The 19,125-nt window shown below is 33.3% G+C and overlaps 1 long non-coding RNA gene across 1 annotated transcript in view; it reads right to left on the bottom strand.

The window, feature by feature from the left end:
• Positions 1–19,125, bottom strand: part of LOC110597434 (uncharacterized) — a 313,342-nt gene that overhangs the window by 269,114 nt on the left and 25,103 nt on the right. Inside the window, exon 6 of the long non-coding RNA XR_013432301.1 lies at positions 7,810–7,997. This is a non-coding gene — a long non-coding RNA (uncharacterized LOC110597434). The remainder of the gene's footprint in view (positions 1–7,809; positions 7,998–19,125) is intronic.

The raw sequence follows: 19,125 nt of genomic DNA, 5'->3' as shown, positions 1-19,125 counted from the left end.
GACATGCTGTGTTACACTTTTGTCATTTTTCTTTTCATTGAGAAATTTCATAAAAGTGTTACATCACCCCATTCTCTGAGTTTATATTTCTAAGGAATCTTCATTCTTTAATCTAAAACAGTGTGGTCTCTAGTCTCACCACTTTACTGGGACTGCTTTCATTCACTCTGATGTGTGAAACTCGGTGGCACGTTTCCACATATCATTCCACAAAATGCATCTGTAGTATCTGATACCACTGAATTTCTGGAGATGTTCTTTTTAGTGTCTATGACATACTTGTTCACTTCATCTGGACATTACTCTTAAGTCTTTTTCTAAGCTCCTTTTGTACACACAAACACTTGAAATCTCAATTTCTCTTACATCATCTGTTGGCAAAATATATATTTAAGTGTCTACTACATATATTTGATTCTCTATATTCTATACTTTGATGAAAAAGTCTTTTTATATAGTTGAACTTGTCATACTATATGTCATATTAATTTTCAAGAAACTTTATTCTTTCAACTTCTATTACTGTAGTTGTCCAATTATTAGCCTTCCAGGTTTTATTCACTTAAATCTGTCCTGTACACTATGGCTCAATTATTTTTCTTTCTAAGATCTTAATCTATAATGTCTTTATCTTATGTGAATACATAAGATTCTACCTTGTACATTATAAATTAAAACACTAATACCTTGTCCTGTATTAATTACATCCTGTGCTTGTTGGCAAACCCTTATTTATACCCTAACATTTGGCTTTGGTAACTTTTTTTAATTCCTTCATATATTATCTGGTAGGTTATTTATACTCACAGATATGTGTTTACTGTTTTATTGAAGACTTTTACATACTTATGTAATTTAATCATTTATGTATCTGTGTCTTCTTTAAGTGAAGATCACTTTGGAATCTAATGTAGACTTAAATATACCTTTTATATATTTAAATATTTGATATATATACATTTATATATTTATATTTATTATATTTATATATACTCTAATAAACCTAAACATTTGTTCTTTCTGAATAAAAAATTCCTATGAAAGTGAGTAGTGGTTTGAGATGTGGAAGATTTTAATTCTATTCTATATATATATATATATATATATATATATATTTTTTTTTTTTTTTTTCCCCCAGTACTGGGAGTTGAATCCAACAGCATTCTACCTCTGAGTCACATCCTCAGACTTTTTTTTTTTAATGTTATTTTGTAACAAGGTCTCACTAAGTTGCTGAGGCTGGCCTTGACTTTGCAATTCTCCTGCCTTCCCTCTTGAACACTGAGATAATAGGCATCTGACATCATGACTGACGATTATATGTTTCTTATTTAATTTTTTTCTTTATTAAACAAGCAATTGTAAATAAACTATTTTTGAGATAAAATAGTATATTTGATATCATATAGTCTTATAAGTCAATCTTCAAAACATGAAAGTTATATATGTACCAAAACTTCCAAACTTTCAGGAAATGTCCTCATTTGTAAGTTTCAATGAATTTCGTTTCTTCTCAAAATGCTTTCTGGCTACAAATACATTGTGTGGGCTAAGTCTCATTTTCAGATAGGTAGCACTGATTTTAGTGGTATGACTTACTATCAAAAAGTTTTATTTCCATAGTGCTACTGAAAAATATATTCATCCTTTTCAAAGACCTAGTCATAGTATGCATACAATTAAATTTCTATTAAATGATAAAATTTTAGACTTTGCATATACAATATTATACCTAAATCAAGATGATTTAACAATAGGAATGCTATTCACTTATCATCAAAGCAACCATAAGCTTCTTAAAATACGATGAAAAAGCTCATTTTACACAGTTTGTAAAATGGAATTAAAGACAAAAATCACTTTATGACTCCTGATAGCCTGAACAACTAAAAACTTTGTACTTACTATGCACCCCTAAACTATGAGTCCAGGGAATTTAAAACATTTTTGATATAGGCAAGGAGAAAGTGGACTTCATCAATTAAATATTGATAAGACATTATTTTCCATTGTTAGATTCTCATCTGATCATTTTCCTAAACTCCTGTATTGCTTAAGTAGATACATACTACTGCATTAGTGATTCCATGTTTTTAATGCTAATAGCTGCAAGCCCACTGAAAGGTCTTTTTCAGTGACTGAAAAATTACATTTCTGAGTTATTATTCCAAAAAGGATATTGGATTTTCCCACAGAGATCTGAATTATGAAGACTTTAAAAAACTTATGATGCTGCTGTCAAAGAATTACCCTGTCAGTATTAAAATGCAATAATATCTTATTTATTTGCATATGATACAGAATTAGAAATGATTTCTACTTATAATATCCCTCCAGTCACTGTGGCAATATAAAATTCATTTGAAATGAAGACCCACATTAGTCCATAGTAGCATAGTTCTCACACTAGTATTGGTGTAACTAAAAATGGAATGTCACTTTGTAATCCACAAAGGTGCTATCATTAAAATGAAGTTCCTTAGAGAGGAAGTTTACAGTTGTTTGTTGGCAGCATTGCCCATCAGCAAACTGGTTTTTGGGGAGCAAATACTAACTACCAAGGTTATTTTTTTTTTTTTAGGAGTAAATAGTTACAATTGCATTTTGTAAAAAGACACCTTTTTAAAAAGTTATAATATTATCCACCATAATGTCAACCAAAAATCTTGGAATAAGTCTGTTTAGAGATGATTTTGGGATTTGAATATTTTAAGGCAAAATGTAAGGGGGGGAATCAGTACATGTAGTGTATTTTTTTGAATCAAGATTCATTAAAATCAGTGAAAATGATTTAAATATGCTTTCTTCATATAAAAGGTAGACAGTGCTCTTTCTAGTATGCGATAAAGTCAAATATTAACAATTAACAGAAAGAGCTTCAGAGTCAGACATCTGCTCAAGTTCATGTTTTGTTGCTGAGATCTGGTACAGAAAGCATAAATTGTTACAATTTATTTTTCTGGAATAATAATTGAAAATATCTGATACATTCATGAAAAGTAAGAATTATTAATTAAAATTATCATTGATGCTCAAGTTATTTTTACATTACAATTAAAAAAGTAAGCTAAAATGTTAAAAAATGAAGTGTACTTATACTTCTTAAATTTTTCTGTAGCAATAACTTGAAACTATAAGTTGGCCAGAAAACAGTATTCAATGACATTGTACACCATTCCAATTACCAGATTCCACATGGTCAAATGTCTGTTAGAATCATATGTATGTATGCTAAGAAAGGGAAACACCACAGTTCAGATATTTAGCTCCAGAGTTAAACAAGATAATCGAACCTATTTTTTCCTTAGGACTCTTTACCTCATAAACAAGATGTTAATCCACACAATCAGCCTTATTTTTGAAAACCAGAGACAGCAGCATATATTATATTCCTTACATAAAAGGTTAAGAGCATCATAAGATGAATGAGTAATTTACATTTTATGATAGAGAGACTTTTTCAGTAACATAGCTCTGTGGAAGAAAGAATGAAGTATATTTTTGTGCATTAAAATCCTGAATTCCAAACGTCTGATAACATTTCTTGTCAAATTATTCTAATAGCTCCTATTGCTTTGGGGAATGTTTAAATAAAATCTTAACAAAAACAAAGAAAATAAGGCTTTCCTCTTCTCTCTACTGTATGCCAAAACACAAAGGTCTATATTTTACCTTTCTGTTAGCAGGTACCAAAATAACTTATGATGTGGTATCTATCCAAGAGGAATATTCACAAAGGTTCCTAAAAAATGAGTTTTAAAAATATTTTACATTTAAGCTACATTTAGAATGTTCAGCAAGCTTAAAAGGATGTTTGGAGTTAGGTTTTAAAAACATTGGGATTTAGTGTAATAGGTTTGGCACTAAAATCAGTGCAGTTTATGCAACTGATGAATTGATGCAGACCCAGCTGACTAACACGTACCATGTGTTTGCTTTGGCACAGAAATTGGAAAAATAATTTGAAGAAAAAAACTATATTATTCAACAGATTTTACTTTTGTTGCTATTTTGTGGGATTTTTGAAAAATTTTCTAATTAGACTTGCAAAGGTAGAGTTCATAGAGCTCCTCCCATTGATTGGAACCATATTTGGACTTTCCATAGGAGTAAAAATTAAAAATGGAAGAGGGTAATTTAACTGATTTCATGTTTCTCTTAATTACTCACTTCTCAGAGGTATTATAACTAGTCATTTCTCAGTTTATGAGTTTACTCTGTCTAAAAACAATTTCATAAAATGCCCCTTATCAACATTTCTAATATGATCATAACTTATAGAATCTTCCCTTTAGACTGACAGTCAAGATAGTAGTATCATTTCCAAGAGTTTAAGTGCCTAAAACATTTTTGCTTATATGTTAATTCACAGTTTTGAATTTTTTCTTCAAATATAGGATTAAAGTTTGTTTCTTGTACATATGTAGATCATTTGAATTGCTGCAAGTTTTCAAAAGAGTTTCTTGGTCTATTAAAGTCTTGGAAATATAACAGTTTACTAAAATTCAGACACATTAATGACATGATGGATCCAAGTCTGGAAATAGTTCTGATTCCATTTTATGGGGCTGAAGATTGCTTCAAGGGCTATTCTGACCATTTTAAGATAGATTTGTTGAATATACTCCTAATTTGACTTCAGGAACCAAGAATACTATTTCCTACTATGGATTTGCTTGACCTCTGTGTCATGTTGCTAAACCATGAAATTCAGGATATAATGGGTTATTTTCCTCAATGAAGTATAAAAATTTCTTAAGGGTAGAGGCAATTTTAGAATGGCACATATAAATGTGTGATACTATTACACAGGAAAGAGCTGCACACTGATGAAATAGGCAACTGTTTTTTAAAGTAAACACAAAAATTATTTCAAGATAATACCACCTTTATTTCTTGATGATTTCGGACCCATTAACTATTGTGAGACCCAGTTTCATTGGTATAAATATGGGGATACTGACTTCTACTTAATTTTCAAGGTTATCAAGATAAATAAATTATGTGGTTATGTATCATGCATGGACGTGGGATAATTTCTTTCTTCCCACTAGATTGACGTCTTGCTGAAAGGATTTAAATATCTTGATTCATATTATGTCTTTAATAATGAATGTTTAATAATTGAACTCATTATCAATATCCATTAATTGTGCCACTTACTATGTGTTAAGAAGAGCCACAAAGTAAAATTCATCTGTTTTCTTTCTATTTATTATGTGACTTTTAGAATATGTTTGGGTGTTAACATCCCTGAGGTAAAGGCAAGGAACAGCTAGAGTTTGCCCAGAAATGCAGGGTGTTGAACATGGGGACAAAATAACTCACAGTGAAGAGGTCAGTTAGGGTGGGAAAGGTTAAGTGTCCTTGTCAGCATATTCTCCTAAGTGTTGAGAAGAATATTCAGGAGAGGAGAACCACAAGTGCCAGACAATGGGAGAGGTACATTTATCTCATCTATATAACTTTCTGAGATTGGCTATATTATCTCTATTTTATTAATAGAAAGCAGAGGATCAGAGGGGGGAGCCCAAGATCATCTTGCTAGCATACTTGGAAGCTGGAATTCCACACCAGGATGGTCTGCTTTTGAATATCTGCCTTTTTATAGAGTTTTCTCTCCATACTGTAAGGAGACACCAACTTTTTAAAAAGTCATAAATATATGCCATACATTCTCAAGAATCATTCTCTCATTTAATTTTCAGAATAATGTGAGTAAAATGGCATGATCTTTTCCAACTGTATATGGGAAGAAACAGACCTGGAGAGTAAGCTACTAATTTCCCAGCAGTGATTGAAATCCAAGTCTTCCCAGTTCCAAACTTATACTTTTTTTTCTAAAACAAGGTGCTGCTAGGATTTATAGGCAATCAGAGTGAGAGATAAGCTCTTGGGGATAAAGATTTGGGGAGCAAGCTGGCTTCAGGCTGGGGAAAGCTGAGCTGGTCTGCAGGGCTCAGTGTTGCAGCAGGCACACCTCACAGTGAGAGTCAGAGGAGGAGAGCTGCAAGGACAAGCCCAGAAAATAACTAGAAAAAAAATATCATCATGGCAAATATCCACCAGGAAAATGAAAAAGTGGAGCATCCCACGAAGAATAGATTGGGACATCACCCTGTGGAAGGAGGTGAAGGCTACTACCCTACAGGAAATTAAAGGCCAGGACAGGCTCTCTGCCAACTTCCCTAGTTATGGGTGGGCCAATTTTGCACCTTTGGGTATATGTTTTCTTTGGTATAGAATATTCATTCACTTTTTTATCTGGAAAACATCCTGTTAACCTTGAAAACACATTTCAAAATTTTTTTTTTTTGAATCTTTTCCTGAGGAAATGAGTGTCAAATTGCACATTCTTCTTTTGAGATCCTTTAATCCAAAATTACCTCAGATACTTACCTCAGAAGCCTTTTTTGATGATTCTGGAAGAATGACGTAGAGTTATGAAGAACTGATATAAATATTTTCTATGCTTACATCTAAGTGTGGATTTGTAATTAAGATAATTCTAACTGTACAGATCTCAGGATGAGAGAGGGTCAAAAACAATCTATCAGAGAACTGTTCATACCTTCCTCACTCTCCTCCCTGTCCCCTGCTTCCTTCCATCACACTATCCCCCCACCCTGCCAGGTACACAGGAGTTATAATTGACCTGTAATCTTTGGGTAGGGTTTCCAAAGATCCCACCTTGCCCCCATACTACACAGTTTCTACTCTGAGCACACCTGCCATCTCTTACAAAGCTTTGTACATAGTAAGCACTATAATAACAATTGAACTTCAGAGGAATCGTTAGAACAATTAAATGAATTAAGGAGAAGTATGCTCAAGATTAGAATGAACTCATCCTTTGTAGTGTGGGGGGCTTTTGCTGGGAAACAGTGGTTCAGTCAGATTGGTTTTGAGTTCAACATCCTGTTGCTGATGCATATCTATCAACACCTTTGCCATTATCTTTTATTAAAGAATTACTATTGTATCACAAATGTTTCCTTTGGCTGTAAAATTTTGATTCAGCAGTCAAGTTAGATTTATTGACTGGGAGAGCGAGGACTGTTTACTTTTTTCTCTGCTCCGTGCAAAGTCCATAGACTGTGGGGCAGCAGATATTTATTGCTTTTCAAACAACATTACTTTTTCCATTCACACATCCATTGGGAGTCATGAGTTTTATAAGCAGATTTATCACTAGTACAAAATATAGCAATAAATTCATTAACAATTATTTTATCTTTTTGTCCATTCACTGAACTTGCCATATGTACATTCACAGTCATTAAATGAAAACAAAAAGGAAGACATTTGGGTCAGAAAAAGAAAACATGAAATGTAGAGTTAGCAATTAACTGGTAGCTCTAAAATATACAGGTAAAAATAAACGACTTCCTTGGGTATGTTTATTGTTCATATTCTCAGATAATTTCTGGCTTCTTATTTGACTTGGGCTATATTGATTAAGGATAAAAATGAAGCAGAGATTTATGTTTTGATTTAATGATTGAAAATAAAAATGTCTCTGAAATACATTTTTATGGATGGCCATTTTTGTACCTTTGGGTATATGTCCAGTTTTGTGGACTATAGTGCTAAGGCTGAAAATTCAAGACCGTTGCTTTTGTAATCCTTGGTCAATCATCAACATTTGGCTTAAAAACTGCAGTCCTAAAAAGCGGGCCCATTGAGTAACAAATATTTTCAAGTTGGATGGACAGAACAGCTTCAAAATGTGTATTTGGTCTGGCATTTCTGAATTATTTGTTAAACCCACAAAATGTAGATTTTTATCTTTAACTTCTGTTCACTTACTTGTGGCTACTTCAGGAAGTAGTTTTACTTTTTCACTTCCACATTGAGAACTGCAAGATCATTGTTGGTCCAAGTTAGCCACTGATTAGCAGAAGCAGCTTGTTTCTATTACTTCCTGTATATTTTAAGATCAGCATTTATTATCCCTTATGAGTCCTTAGCAGTATTCTTAGATTTTTTTCTCTTTTCTGGAAAAAATAAGTCATGGACTCAATTAGATTAATGATTTTTCACCCATGATGCCATAATGATTTTTTTTTTTGACTCTCAATTGTCTTTGGAGTGTATTACTCAGTATTTAGAGAGGAAAAAATCAGGATGGAAGAAATCTTTTCTGGGAGGCTAATTTTCCAGACTTTTGCTTCTTAAAAAAAATTTTTGGATATTTTAAAATAAACCTTCGTAAAATAAATTGAGGCCCCGTACTTGAATCTACTTATTCCCTCAGGAATGAAAGGTTCTGAAAACTCCTTTCTGGCCAAATAAAGAAGTTTTAATGACCTGTCTAATAGTTGGATTTAAGCACACTAGCTTGCCACTTTATTGCCAAAACAAATGAAAATTCATTGCCTGCCATTGGAACCAATTTAGTAAGGTAACACTTCATTTTTTAGGCATCATCAGGAGAATGAATTATTCCACTTAAGTGAATTTTCCACATAAATGCTTCAGAGTTATCTTTTAAAACAGAAATCAGGGCATGCTGGTTTCTTGCTAAGAAACCCCCAGTGACTCTTTGTTGTCTAAAGAATAATGTATTGCCTTATAATTTATCATTTCAATTTTATCTTCTATCAATTCCCCTACCACATGTGATCCACTTAAATTTGCTCATGTTTCCCTGGTTATCAGGCTCTTTTAATTGTTTGATTCCCAGATGCTGTTCCATGTGGCCACACATGCCATAATACCACATTCCACTTTATTTGCTTGACAAATACGGTCAATTTTAAGGGTGACTCGCCCTCAAAGTTACCTTCTCAAATGCCTTATTGGACTCCATACAATTCACTAGATCTCTTCTCAATGTTTCCATAGCTCAAATATTTGTTTTCAATATGAAAACCAAAATGCACTATAATACATAAATTTCTATATTAGCCTTCCTGACTAAATTGAAAGGGCATGGTTGTTAGGGAACATGTACTTAACCCCTTCCCAGCCACCAAACACACTTAAAAAAAATTTTGATTTCTGCAGAAACTTATCTTATGCCTGACACAAATTGAAATTGCTTTTGTTTTCTGTGGTTGCTCTACAAATTGTCAAAAATTGGGGGGGTTGGAGATGTTAACGTAATGGAAATTTATTTCAGAAATCTGAAACCAAGGTGTGGTCAGCAGGGCCAAGCTTCCTCTAGAGATTCTGTTCCATTCCACTTCTCATTCTGAAGGCTAGCAGCAACCCCTGGTATTCTTTGTCTTATAGCCACATCCATCTGATATCTGCTTCCATCTTCACATTGCCCTGTCCTGGATGTGTCTCAGAGCCCCATCTACCTGTCTCTTATAAGGGTGTATATGATTGTATTTAAGTCTACAGTTATGATCCAGATTAAGCTTCTTTTATCAAGATCCTTAACTGAATCACATTTTATTTTTGTTTATATAACAGGCTCCAGGCATTAGAACATGGAAATATCTTCTAGAGCCTTTATCATCAATGATAGAAAGTAAATACATGTTAAAATTTAAATGACCCATTTAAATAATAAAACTTTCCAAAATATTAAATCATATTTGCAGAAAATATTACTAATGTGTATCTCATACCTCTGTTTCCTTAATCAGAGCATGACATTTAGACAGTAATTTCATATTTTTTGAAACCAGTGTTTTCTGATTTTCAAAATTAAACTTTTCTTTCAGTTCTGGATTAATTTTAGACCCCTAGAGAGTTCAGGAAAACTCTTTAAGTCTTCTTCAAATGCTCTGATTCTACAGTAGTTACTGAATACCTATGTAATATGGAGTTAGACACACAATACCCAGTTTTTTTTTTTTTCAGAGAGATCACTGATTAGTTTGAAAAAATAAAAATGGTAAAAAAACTATTAATTAAAAATGTGATTGTTGTGTAGCAAAAGAGTTAATAAAGACCTTTCATTTTCTGCATGAGAAGCTGACATTTGGTTGACTTTCTACCTCTGTTCCCTTGGAAGCCTGGTAAAAGTGAAACTATTTGGGGCAATGTTGTTTATGACAAAAAATGACCTTTGATTGGCAAATTGTGTTAGGACTGGAAATAAACAGAGACAAACAATATTTTGAAATCAATGACCTATAAATAATTAATGAGGATTCCTTTTCAGGTTTATTGGCAGTTCTGTGGACCTATCAGAGTTTGGAAATGAGAATTCATGGTAAATCCAAGTGATAGTCCTTTGATTTCTCTCTAGCAGTAGATCACATTTTTAATTAATAGTTTTTTTACCATTTTTATTTTTTCAAACTAATCAGTGATCTCTCTGAAAAAAAAAAACTGGGTATTGTGTGTAGGTCACCCAGGAATAGAAATAGATATGATGAATTTTAGCACTGCTTTAGGTTAGAGTTTTCCCTTATTAGTTGTGTAAAATAATTAAGACACTAGGAACTCAGAGATGCTAGCTAGAGTAGTTTGGTGATAAATCATGAACTCTGATAATAGAAAATGGTTCAAAAGGTCTTCATAGGTTGGAAGGGAAGAGAGGCCTCAAAGATATCTGTTCTTCTCAATGATAGAAAAAGACATGTCAGCAAGAATATAAGAAATGGAAAGGAAAGGAAATGGTAGTTGATGGGGAGGGGTTTGAATGGAAGAAATAAGAAATGACACAATTCCCTGGGATGACAATGGGTGACTGAAGCAAAGAGGTTTGAATGGGGCTGAAGTTAGGAATTTTAGAAACTATAATGCTAGTGTGCAGGATGGATCACCTGTCCAGATACTAAAATCTCTCAAAATTACAAGAGCACAAGAGGTAAAAAGAAGACCTTGAGCCAAGATCCAAGTTTCCAAAGAACTGGAGCAGTTCCCTACAGGTCAGCAGACCAAATAGCCAATAGAGGGCAAGAGGATCAAGGAGCAGTGAGTAGTTCTGTAGAGGAGAGAGAGAATACAAAGATTGGGACGGGAGTAATGCCCTCTGCAGGCTCTGAGGTGTCTGATGGGCGGAAAAGAGACACCTGTCCTAGGTGCAATAGCGTTGTGGGAGTAGCAGCTTTGTTTAAGAAGGTAAAGAAGCACGTTCAGAAGGGGATGGAGAGTGTTCACAAGAGAGATTCCATAAGGCTTTGTGGCATGAGTCAGGGCTGCAAGAAGACAGTGGTGAAGAGAAAGGTCATTCATTGTACTAAAGTGGTAAAGAAAGCATGGGTGGTATGTGTCAAGCAGGATGAATTCTAGAAAAAGGAAGCGGTGAAGAATTTGAAGAGAAAAGATGCATGGATAGAATTGAATGGCCTGAAAAATCTCAATTCTGAGGTCAGTCATTTTGTCCTGGGGTCTTCAGAGGTAACAGAGTGGGTTTTAATCAAATCAGCTGGGAAACATCTCAAGTCAGTGGTGTCCCCATTCCCAGTTGGAGGTGGATGGTGAGGAGTTGATGCTATAGTCACTTCTTACTCACGTCAGGGATAAAAGGGTATTGTTGTGTTGTAAGTAATATTACCTTAAAGTCTACTGTTCTTGGTCTCTTTAGAGATGGAATTAGATTTTGAAATCTACAAAATCAAGGGATTTCTGTTTAGCATAACTTTTTAAAATATTTTTTCCTCCTATTTCTGATTTTCAAGTAGACAATTTGTTTTCAGAACAAAGTTTTAGAGTCTAATATGTTTTTTAAGATGTTGCATAATTTTCCCCTTCTATGTTGAGAATAAGGTCTCCTTTACTAAGCAGAAGAATGAAATTGTTTAATAATGTTTTTTAAAATGTTAAACACTAGTTCTGACCTCCTCAAGGTAAAGTTCTAGTTTGTGGGAAGAAGTAGTGGTCAAATGTCCTTTACTTTTATAGCTAAAATCTAACTATTTATCTATGTTTTATCAACAATATAACCTTGAATGTGAGGTCTTGCTTTTTATTTGCTACTTTTCTAATCTTTTTCAGTTAGAGAAAGTCAAGCCCAGAAATTCCATATCTGTAATTCTGGCTGCTCTCTTCCACCATTCCAACCCAGAAACTCACAAGCACAAATTTCCCCCTGACATGTTTATATATAAAAACAATGTTAAGGTCCAACACTTAGAGATTTGATGGTTTAAGACATTTGATTTATACATGAAGATCTTTCCACACTTGCAAAGAAATTCCCTCCATTATACATAGTCAAAAAATATTTTTCTTTGACATGAGCTCATCACATTCCTGGCACCATAAATTCATAGTTTAAACTATGCTAAATTGAAGACTATGACATTAATATTTTCAGTGGACCAATTTAATTTTGTCTCCTTTATTCCTTGCATTAACTTTCTCACTTCAAGTATGTTATGAATAAATAAAAATGTAATACTGAGATTTTAAAAATACTTTTTTTTTTAACCTCTCAAGATTTTCAAGAAACACTCTTAAAGGCAAAGATCACATATGAATGAGTGAAGTCTGGTTCAATACATTCTGACTGACTATGTACTCTTTGAAGTGGTCCTAAATAATTAATTGAAATCTGTCTTTTCTCTGAACTTGAAGATTTCAGAAATACAGAGGAAATTCTCATGATAGTCCTTAAAATAATTTATAGAAAATAATTTTCCATATCTAATAAATTCTAAAATGAAATTTTTATACTTGTGATTTTAAAAGCTGACTAGAAAACCTTTTTAATTCTACTGACAATGTGGAAACTAACTATGAATTATTCATAGATTCTTCTCCATTGTATATTATTATATTTAATTGAAATAATTTTGGGGGTCTTTTAAGCTAAGAAAATGAACCAGATTTCACATTATTTTAATATTTTTTATAGATGTTTTCCATATAAGTAGTATTATTAAATATGAAGAAGCTAAAGTTTGTTGAATATTTCTCCTCATTTCTTTTATCAATTCTATGAAGTTAAAATGAAAGTCACTCTTCGTTCCACTAAAAAGTTGAAGATAAGCCATCATTGGTCTCTTTCCCTCTGCCTTGGTAAAAGTTTAATGCACTCAAAACTTTGAATTGAAGCAAGACAATACCATGACTCAGAAGGAGATAAAAACAAAATCCCTTAGCTTCAGAGTTATTCTTAGAAATTTATTGAAAATATATACATATATACCTCTTTTTAATTAGTGATGCTATCAGCTTTAAATATAACTCTAATTATGGAAACGACTGTAGTATAATAGGGCAGATGACAGTAGCTTTTTATAAGAACTGATTGCAGGATCTGCATGTAACTGACTCTTAGGTGGCTCACCAGAGTAAAAATTATGCAGAAAGATTACATTCTCCCAAATGATACAGTGCCTTAAGAGAGTATTCTTGAACCCTGTAAGTATTTAGGTATCTAGTGATAAGAAAGTTAACAAGAACAAAATAATACTTTGAAGTTAAACCAATATAGATTTTATTGAATTGGGCTGTTTAATAATGTTTTATTTTAAATAACCCGGAGGGAACATTTTCTCTGTAAATTCTTATTCTCTGGCTCTGGCCCTCCTATAGGTAGGCTCTGCTATAGAGCTGGCATAGTTTCACTCTTAATTGCTGAGCAAAGTATGTAGCACTTTAGCTAGTGCAGAAACATACCAGTTCTTTTCTTTTTCTTTGCTTCCCTACCTTCCTCCCTCTTTCCTTCTCTCTCTCTCTCCTTCCTTCCTTCCTTCCTTTTCTTTCATTCTTTTGACAATACACTTAACTTTTTCCTATCTCTTTCGAAAAGTGACCTCCCAACTTTGTTTTTTAATGTCTTCTCTCTGTTAATTTCTGCCTCCCATCTGTATTTCTCTGGAACTTCTAAGGTCTTTCATTAATAAGCACAGCCCTCCTGAGCTGTCAAGCTAACCCTAATCTGTGAAAGAAGCATATTAACAGGTTCCACATATACCATGTCTGGAATTATTCTTGCTCATATAATTTGAGTATTTGGTGGTTTGAATAAAGTGCATAGTTTTACCCCAGAGGGAGACATTATCTTTATTATCTTAGTTAGGAAACAAATAAGCCCCTGCTCAGAAGTGATAACCTAACTTCCTGAGTACTCAGCAAACTGAATGGGACCAGTATGTAGAGACTGGCTCAATTCTTAGCACTGGTTTTTAACTTAGACGTTCCTTTCTCAGATGAACCTAGACCCCAAGCATACTCTACTTGACTGGAGCCCTTCCATGTTACCCAGGGTTGTTAATCTGTTTTACCAAGGTGTAGTATCATCTCTGCCTTGTGTCCCTTTGGTAACTGATGAATGCACCTTTGACTCCAAGGACTTGAATTTGAATCAGATTGGGAATATCAAGGTAAGCAAACACACACTAAGCATAGCTCAATCATACATTTTTGGGCTTTTGTCAGACTATACAGTAGATTTCACTGAAATATACTTCATTCAGATTTTTCCTCTGATACTGTTGAATTGTGGAATAATTCTTCATGACATTTCCGTATGACTGTGTCAGCTTTTATTCCTGGATAGTTTTGTAAGAATGTTTGCCTGTCGTTCAGTCTTAATAGCCTTGATAAATAAGATTTTGTATCCCCGTGATAAATGCCAGATTTTTTTCCTGACCAGGAAAATAAAAATAATATTTCTCTTTTGAACAAAAGTTGACCAAGTTAGCTAGCATCACTCTTTATAAGATCAGGGGTTTTCTAAGTGTGGAGTTTGTGAACTGTGAAAGAAACCATTGTATGTTCATTGTCCACCTTGGCCCATCTATATTACCCCCGTGGAACTTGCGGGGCACAAAGAACAAGATTCAAATATGCTTCTGCTTGCAGCACTTTGAGTAATAGAGCCCTCAGCTATTATAGGAGTTTTGTCTTCCACAAATATGTATGAAATTGTGGCAGGCTTAAAACTAAGACCCTTCAGAGTTCTTGCTATTGTTCTACCATTTTCATAAGTGGAAAGAATGCAGACTTTAGCCGATACAAGAGTTTCAATTCAGTCACTTATGTACTTTGTGATCTTAAAAAATTAATAGCCTCTCTCCCTGTTTTCCCTTTCATAGCACAACTGGAAATGAAGAAAAAATATTTTCTTGGTGTATATTACATTGTGGATTCAATTCACAGATTTTTACTTTTAAACTCATATGTTCACCAACTAATTTGATTAATTGAAGATATTCAAGTCTCTAATTTGTTTGTTTCTAGAAGTACAATTTTCATATTTTAAAAATTCTTGCTATGGGAACAACTTCTGAAATAAAATAAATTTAATTAGGGCATATACTTTACAAAAACAGATCAGAAGAGCTTTAAAATTTTTTATTTTCAAAATTTAAATTAAATTAATTTTAAATTGTTGCATAAGAGCATAAAATGGTACATATTAATGGGATACCATTTAACATTTTGATACATGCATACACCATATAATGTTTTATTCAGGTTAAACATACCCATCTTCTCAAATATTTATCATTTTTTTGTGGTGAAAACATTCAAAATCTCTTCACTCTTTGAAATGCATAGTACATTGTTGTTATCTGTAGTTACTCTTCTGGGCAATAGCACAACAGAACTTCTTAATCCTATTTAACTTGGTATGTAAGCATCATACAACTATATTATTTTGGAAGGAAGAATTGTGAAATATAATTGTTATTCACCAGAGGGTGCTATCGCCATCTGAAATGAACAGTACCACACATAAACTTCAGGTGTCAGGAGCCTAAACTTTTGCATAGTTTCTCACTATAAAGAACAGGGGCAGGGGGAATAATAGTATTTTCCCTTTAACCTGTTCTCCCTTCTCTTATTTCACCAAAACTCCATCAAATGTTAAACTACATGTCAACTGATATTAAAATTATTTGAGATCACTTGAGTCATAAATATTGATAGTGACTATGGTTAAAGAACATGTTGGTATTTCAGAAAATGGTACAGGCATATGTAAGCAAATTTGATATTCTGAAATACATTTTTTATTTTAAATTTATTTCATGTTTTTATCTAGAAAAACACTAACATTGGGTCTGGGGTTGTGGCTCAGTTGTAGAGTGCTTGTCTAGTATTCATGAGGCACTGGGTTCGATCCTCAGCACCACATAAAGTAAAATAAAGATATTGTGTCCACCAAAAAATACCTAAAAAAATAAATACTAAAAACCCACTACAAATTGGTTATTATACAATATTAGTTGAATGAACACACACACACACACACACACACATATATATATATATATATTTATAAATATATATATATATATATTATGACAAGAGAATAATAGTATGCCTTTTGCTCATGAGGTTCATAGCTCCTATTCAAATAAGAAAATAAACATCAGTTGTTGTAGTTTTCATTTCTTTCCTTATTTAATGCTTCATGTACATTTCCCCTGTGTAAATAAAATCTTTGTGAATATTTTAATGGTTGAGTATTATTTTATTTTGTTGGGATGAGTAAACATCTTAATCCACAATGGTTTGGACATTTCAATTGTTTCTAGATTTTTACTTTTATAAAATTGATATGAAATTTAACATTTCTTAGTGAGCATAGCTTTGCTCACTTTTCAGTCTAGTCCTAGCTTAATATAAATTTTCTGAATGAAAATATTTCTTTAATCATATGAAATACAGTCATGTAAACTTGAAATATATCAGGATCGTGTAATTCTGCCTCCCCCTTTTATTTCAAATTATTTCCTACCAGTGTTTATATTTCCTGAAAAATAGACTATTATGTCTCACTTGTACAAGTTTGCACTCCCTGAGAAGATACTAAATCAGCAGGAAATATTAGCATTTACAATAATTTTGCATAGTTTACCTTCCCCTTCTTGCATGTAATTATCCTTTGTATTGGGGGGTAAAATATATTTCAATGCACGATCCATATAGTTCCCTTCCATATATTATTCCTCTTCCTCTAACTTTGTCTCCAGGGAGAATAAAAATTTTTATAAACCTTCTACTAAGAGCAATAGTCACAGTAGACTTTCTGTTCAAGGCACTTGTTTTGTCTTTCTTCTTCCATGGAGAACAGTAAAGAAGGGCACCTAGGCCCAGTAAATGCAATGAATCACAATTGTCTGGCTGGTGCAGACTGTGCATGAAAGACAAATGGATGTGCCTCTTCACTGATGATACTGTAACCCTGGTGGTATTTAAGGTGACTCTTAAAAAGAGCCAGGCATTCACAACCCTGAAAACCTCATAATTAAAGTTGAATGTGTAAACTGAAATGAGCATGTGAGAAGAACAACAGATTATTTTTCAGATCTCTGTTCTCAAGTGTATAGGTGGATGGTGTTCAGTTAAATAGGCAGCACTGCCAACATCTCAACAACTCCCCCAAAGTTCTCTTTTTGTGTTGGCTTTTGCCTTCTATCAGACTTAATGTTGTTTCTGGGAAAAAAATAAATCATAGTTCATTTAGTGTGTACTGGTCATTCCTTATTAACTGGCAATGGAGAATCAGGCTAGAAAGTTTATTAAATTTGAAGATTGATGATTATTGAGAACCAGCGTCTGAGTTCTGTAAATACTTTGTAGGTTTCAGTTTCAATGACTAACACAGAGAAGTCCTCCTCAGGCCCCTGCTGCTAGATGATACAGGCATAAAAAGGAGAATTCCAATTAAAATGAACAACGCATTTTGCTTTTGTGTTCTGGGATTGATTCAAAAAGTTTGGGAAAGAATAGACTTTTCTCCTGAATCAAAACCAATAATTTTGTTTAGATTTGGAATAGTTCTCCAAATTTTGTTTTAATACTTCGTGGGCACATTAGAAACATTAGTAATATTTTTCAGAGGGAGCTTTCCCAATAGCTAAAGCAGGAGCTAGGGTTGAGAACTGAGAACCAGCACTAAGGTAACTTCAGGGGCTTTCTATTAAAGATCAGAGAGGTCTGTCTACCTGGCCATGACTGGCATTGCTATCTATTAAATCAGGACATCATGACCTTATCTCCAACATTTGACTGAAGACTTCCTAAAAGCTTCCCTGTTTACAATAGAGTAAGAATTATAAGAGTTCTACAGCCATGGAGTACCTGTTCTGTGTCAGGTAATGTACTAACCTCTTTATTTCTCACAAGGTAACTAATCATATTATTTCTATTATTTTATTGGTGAAGAAACAAAAATTAAACTTAAAAATACATTGCAAGTTACACATTAAGAGACAGAGTGAGGATTAAATATTAAGTATTTCCTCCCAAACACTATGATTTGAGTCCCTGTTATAGTATTTGAAATTCCTAAAGCTTCATGTTAGCTACAGATTAAAAAGTTTGCTTTCATATGAATTTAAAAAATCTCTGAAACATTTGTCTGAACATGAACTTCTCTTAGTTCTACATTATAATATCCCAAATTTGAGCACTGGAAACAGCAGGAGGCCAGTGTAATCGTTAAACATAATCAAACATAGCTTTGTGAATCTCAAGCTGTAGATTTTACAGATTAAAGGTGTTGATAACTTTTGTTTTATAATGGTGTATAATTACATTTTTTAAAAAACTTACATAACCAAAACATTGTTCCTAGGATTCATAGCATCTAAAAATGCCTGCTTTTAAACAAATTAGTAATGTAATATCTATTGATGAGACATTAACGTTTTTTTCTGTGACATAATTAGTGTTTTCATATCACAGAAAGGACATACACATAGTATCTTTTGAGGACAGAATGGGAAGAAGAGTTTGATTGTTGGCACTGATGCCAGTTTAACCAAGTCATTCTAAGTATCCAGTCCGTATATTTGAAAATATGTACATAAAAGTTTATAGTGTGAAAGTGTGATGTGGAAGCAGATTTAAACTTCTCATTTTTGAGTGTGTGTTTGATGTACCTAATTAATAAAGTACAATACATGGGAGGCTTAATTCCAAGGGGTTTTTGAGGGTGGTGATGAATTTTGCTTTAGACAGCAAGCAAAAATCTAGAGAGGGAATTTTCTAAAAAAAACATTAACCTTTCATTGAACTGCACTATTTCTTGTTTTTTTGTGCCGTTTTAAACTTTAGATATGCCCCTCTCAAAAATAGCTGTTATGGCTGGATCTTAACTGTCCCTCAATGCCAGGTACTAACGTCTGGGTTGCCAGCCTGTGGTGCTAGGGACGGGTGATGGAACCTTCAGGAGGTGGAGCCTAATGGAAGGAATTTAAGTCTTTGGGGGGATGTCCTTGGAGATGATATTTCTCTTTCTGCATCCTGGCTGCC

The sequence above is a fragment of the Ictidomys tridecemlineatus genome, assembly GCF_052094955.1.
Source record: "Ictidomys tridecemlineatus isolate mIctTri1 chromosome 8 unlocalized genomic scaffold, mIctTri1.hap1 SUPER_8_unloc_1, whole genome shotgun sequence".
In the NCBI taxonomy this organism is placed as follows: domain Eukaryota; kingdom Metazoa; phylum Chordata; class Mammalia; order Rodentia; family Sciuridae; genus Ictidomys; species Ictidomys tridecemlineatus.
The sequence above is the reverse complement of the archived record's forward strand: the minus strand, read 5'-3'. Positions and strand labels throughout refer to the sequence as shown.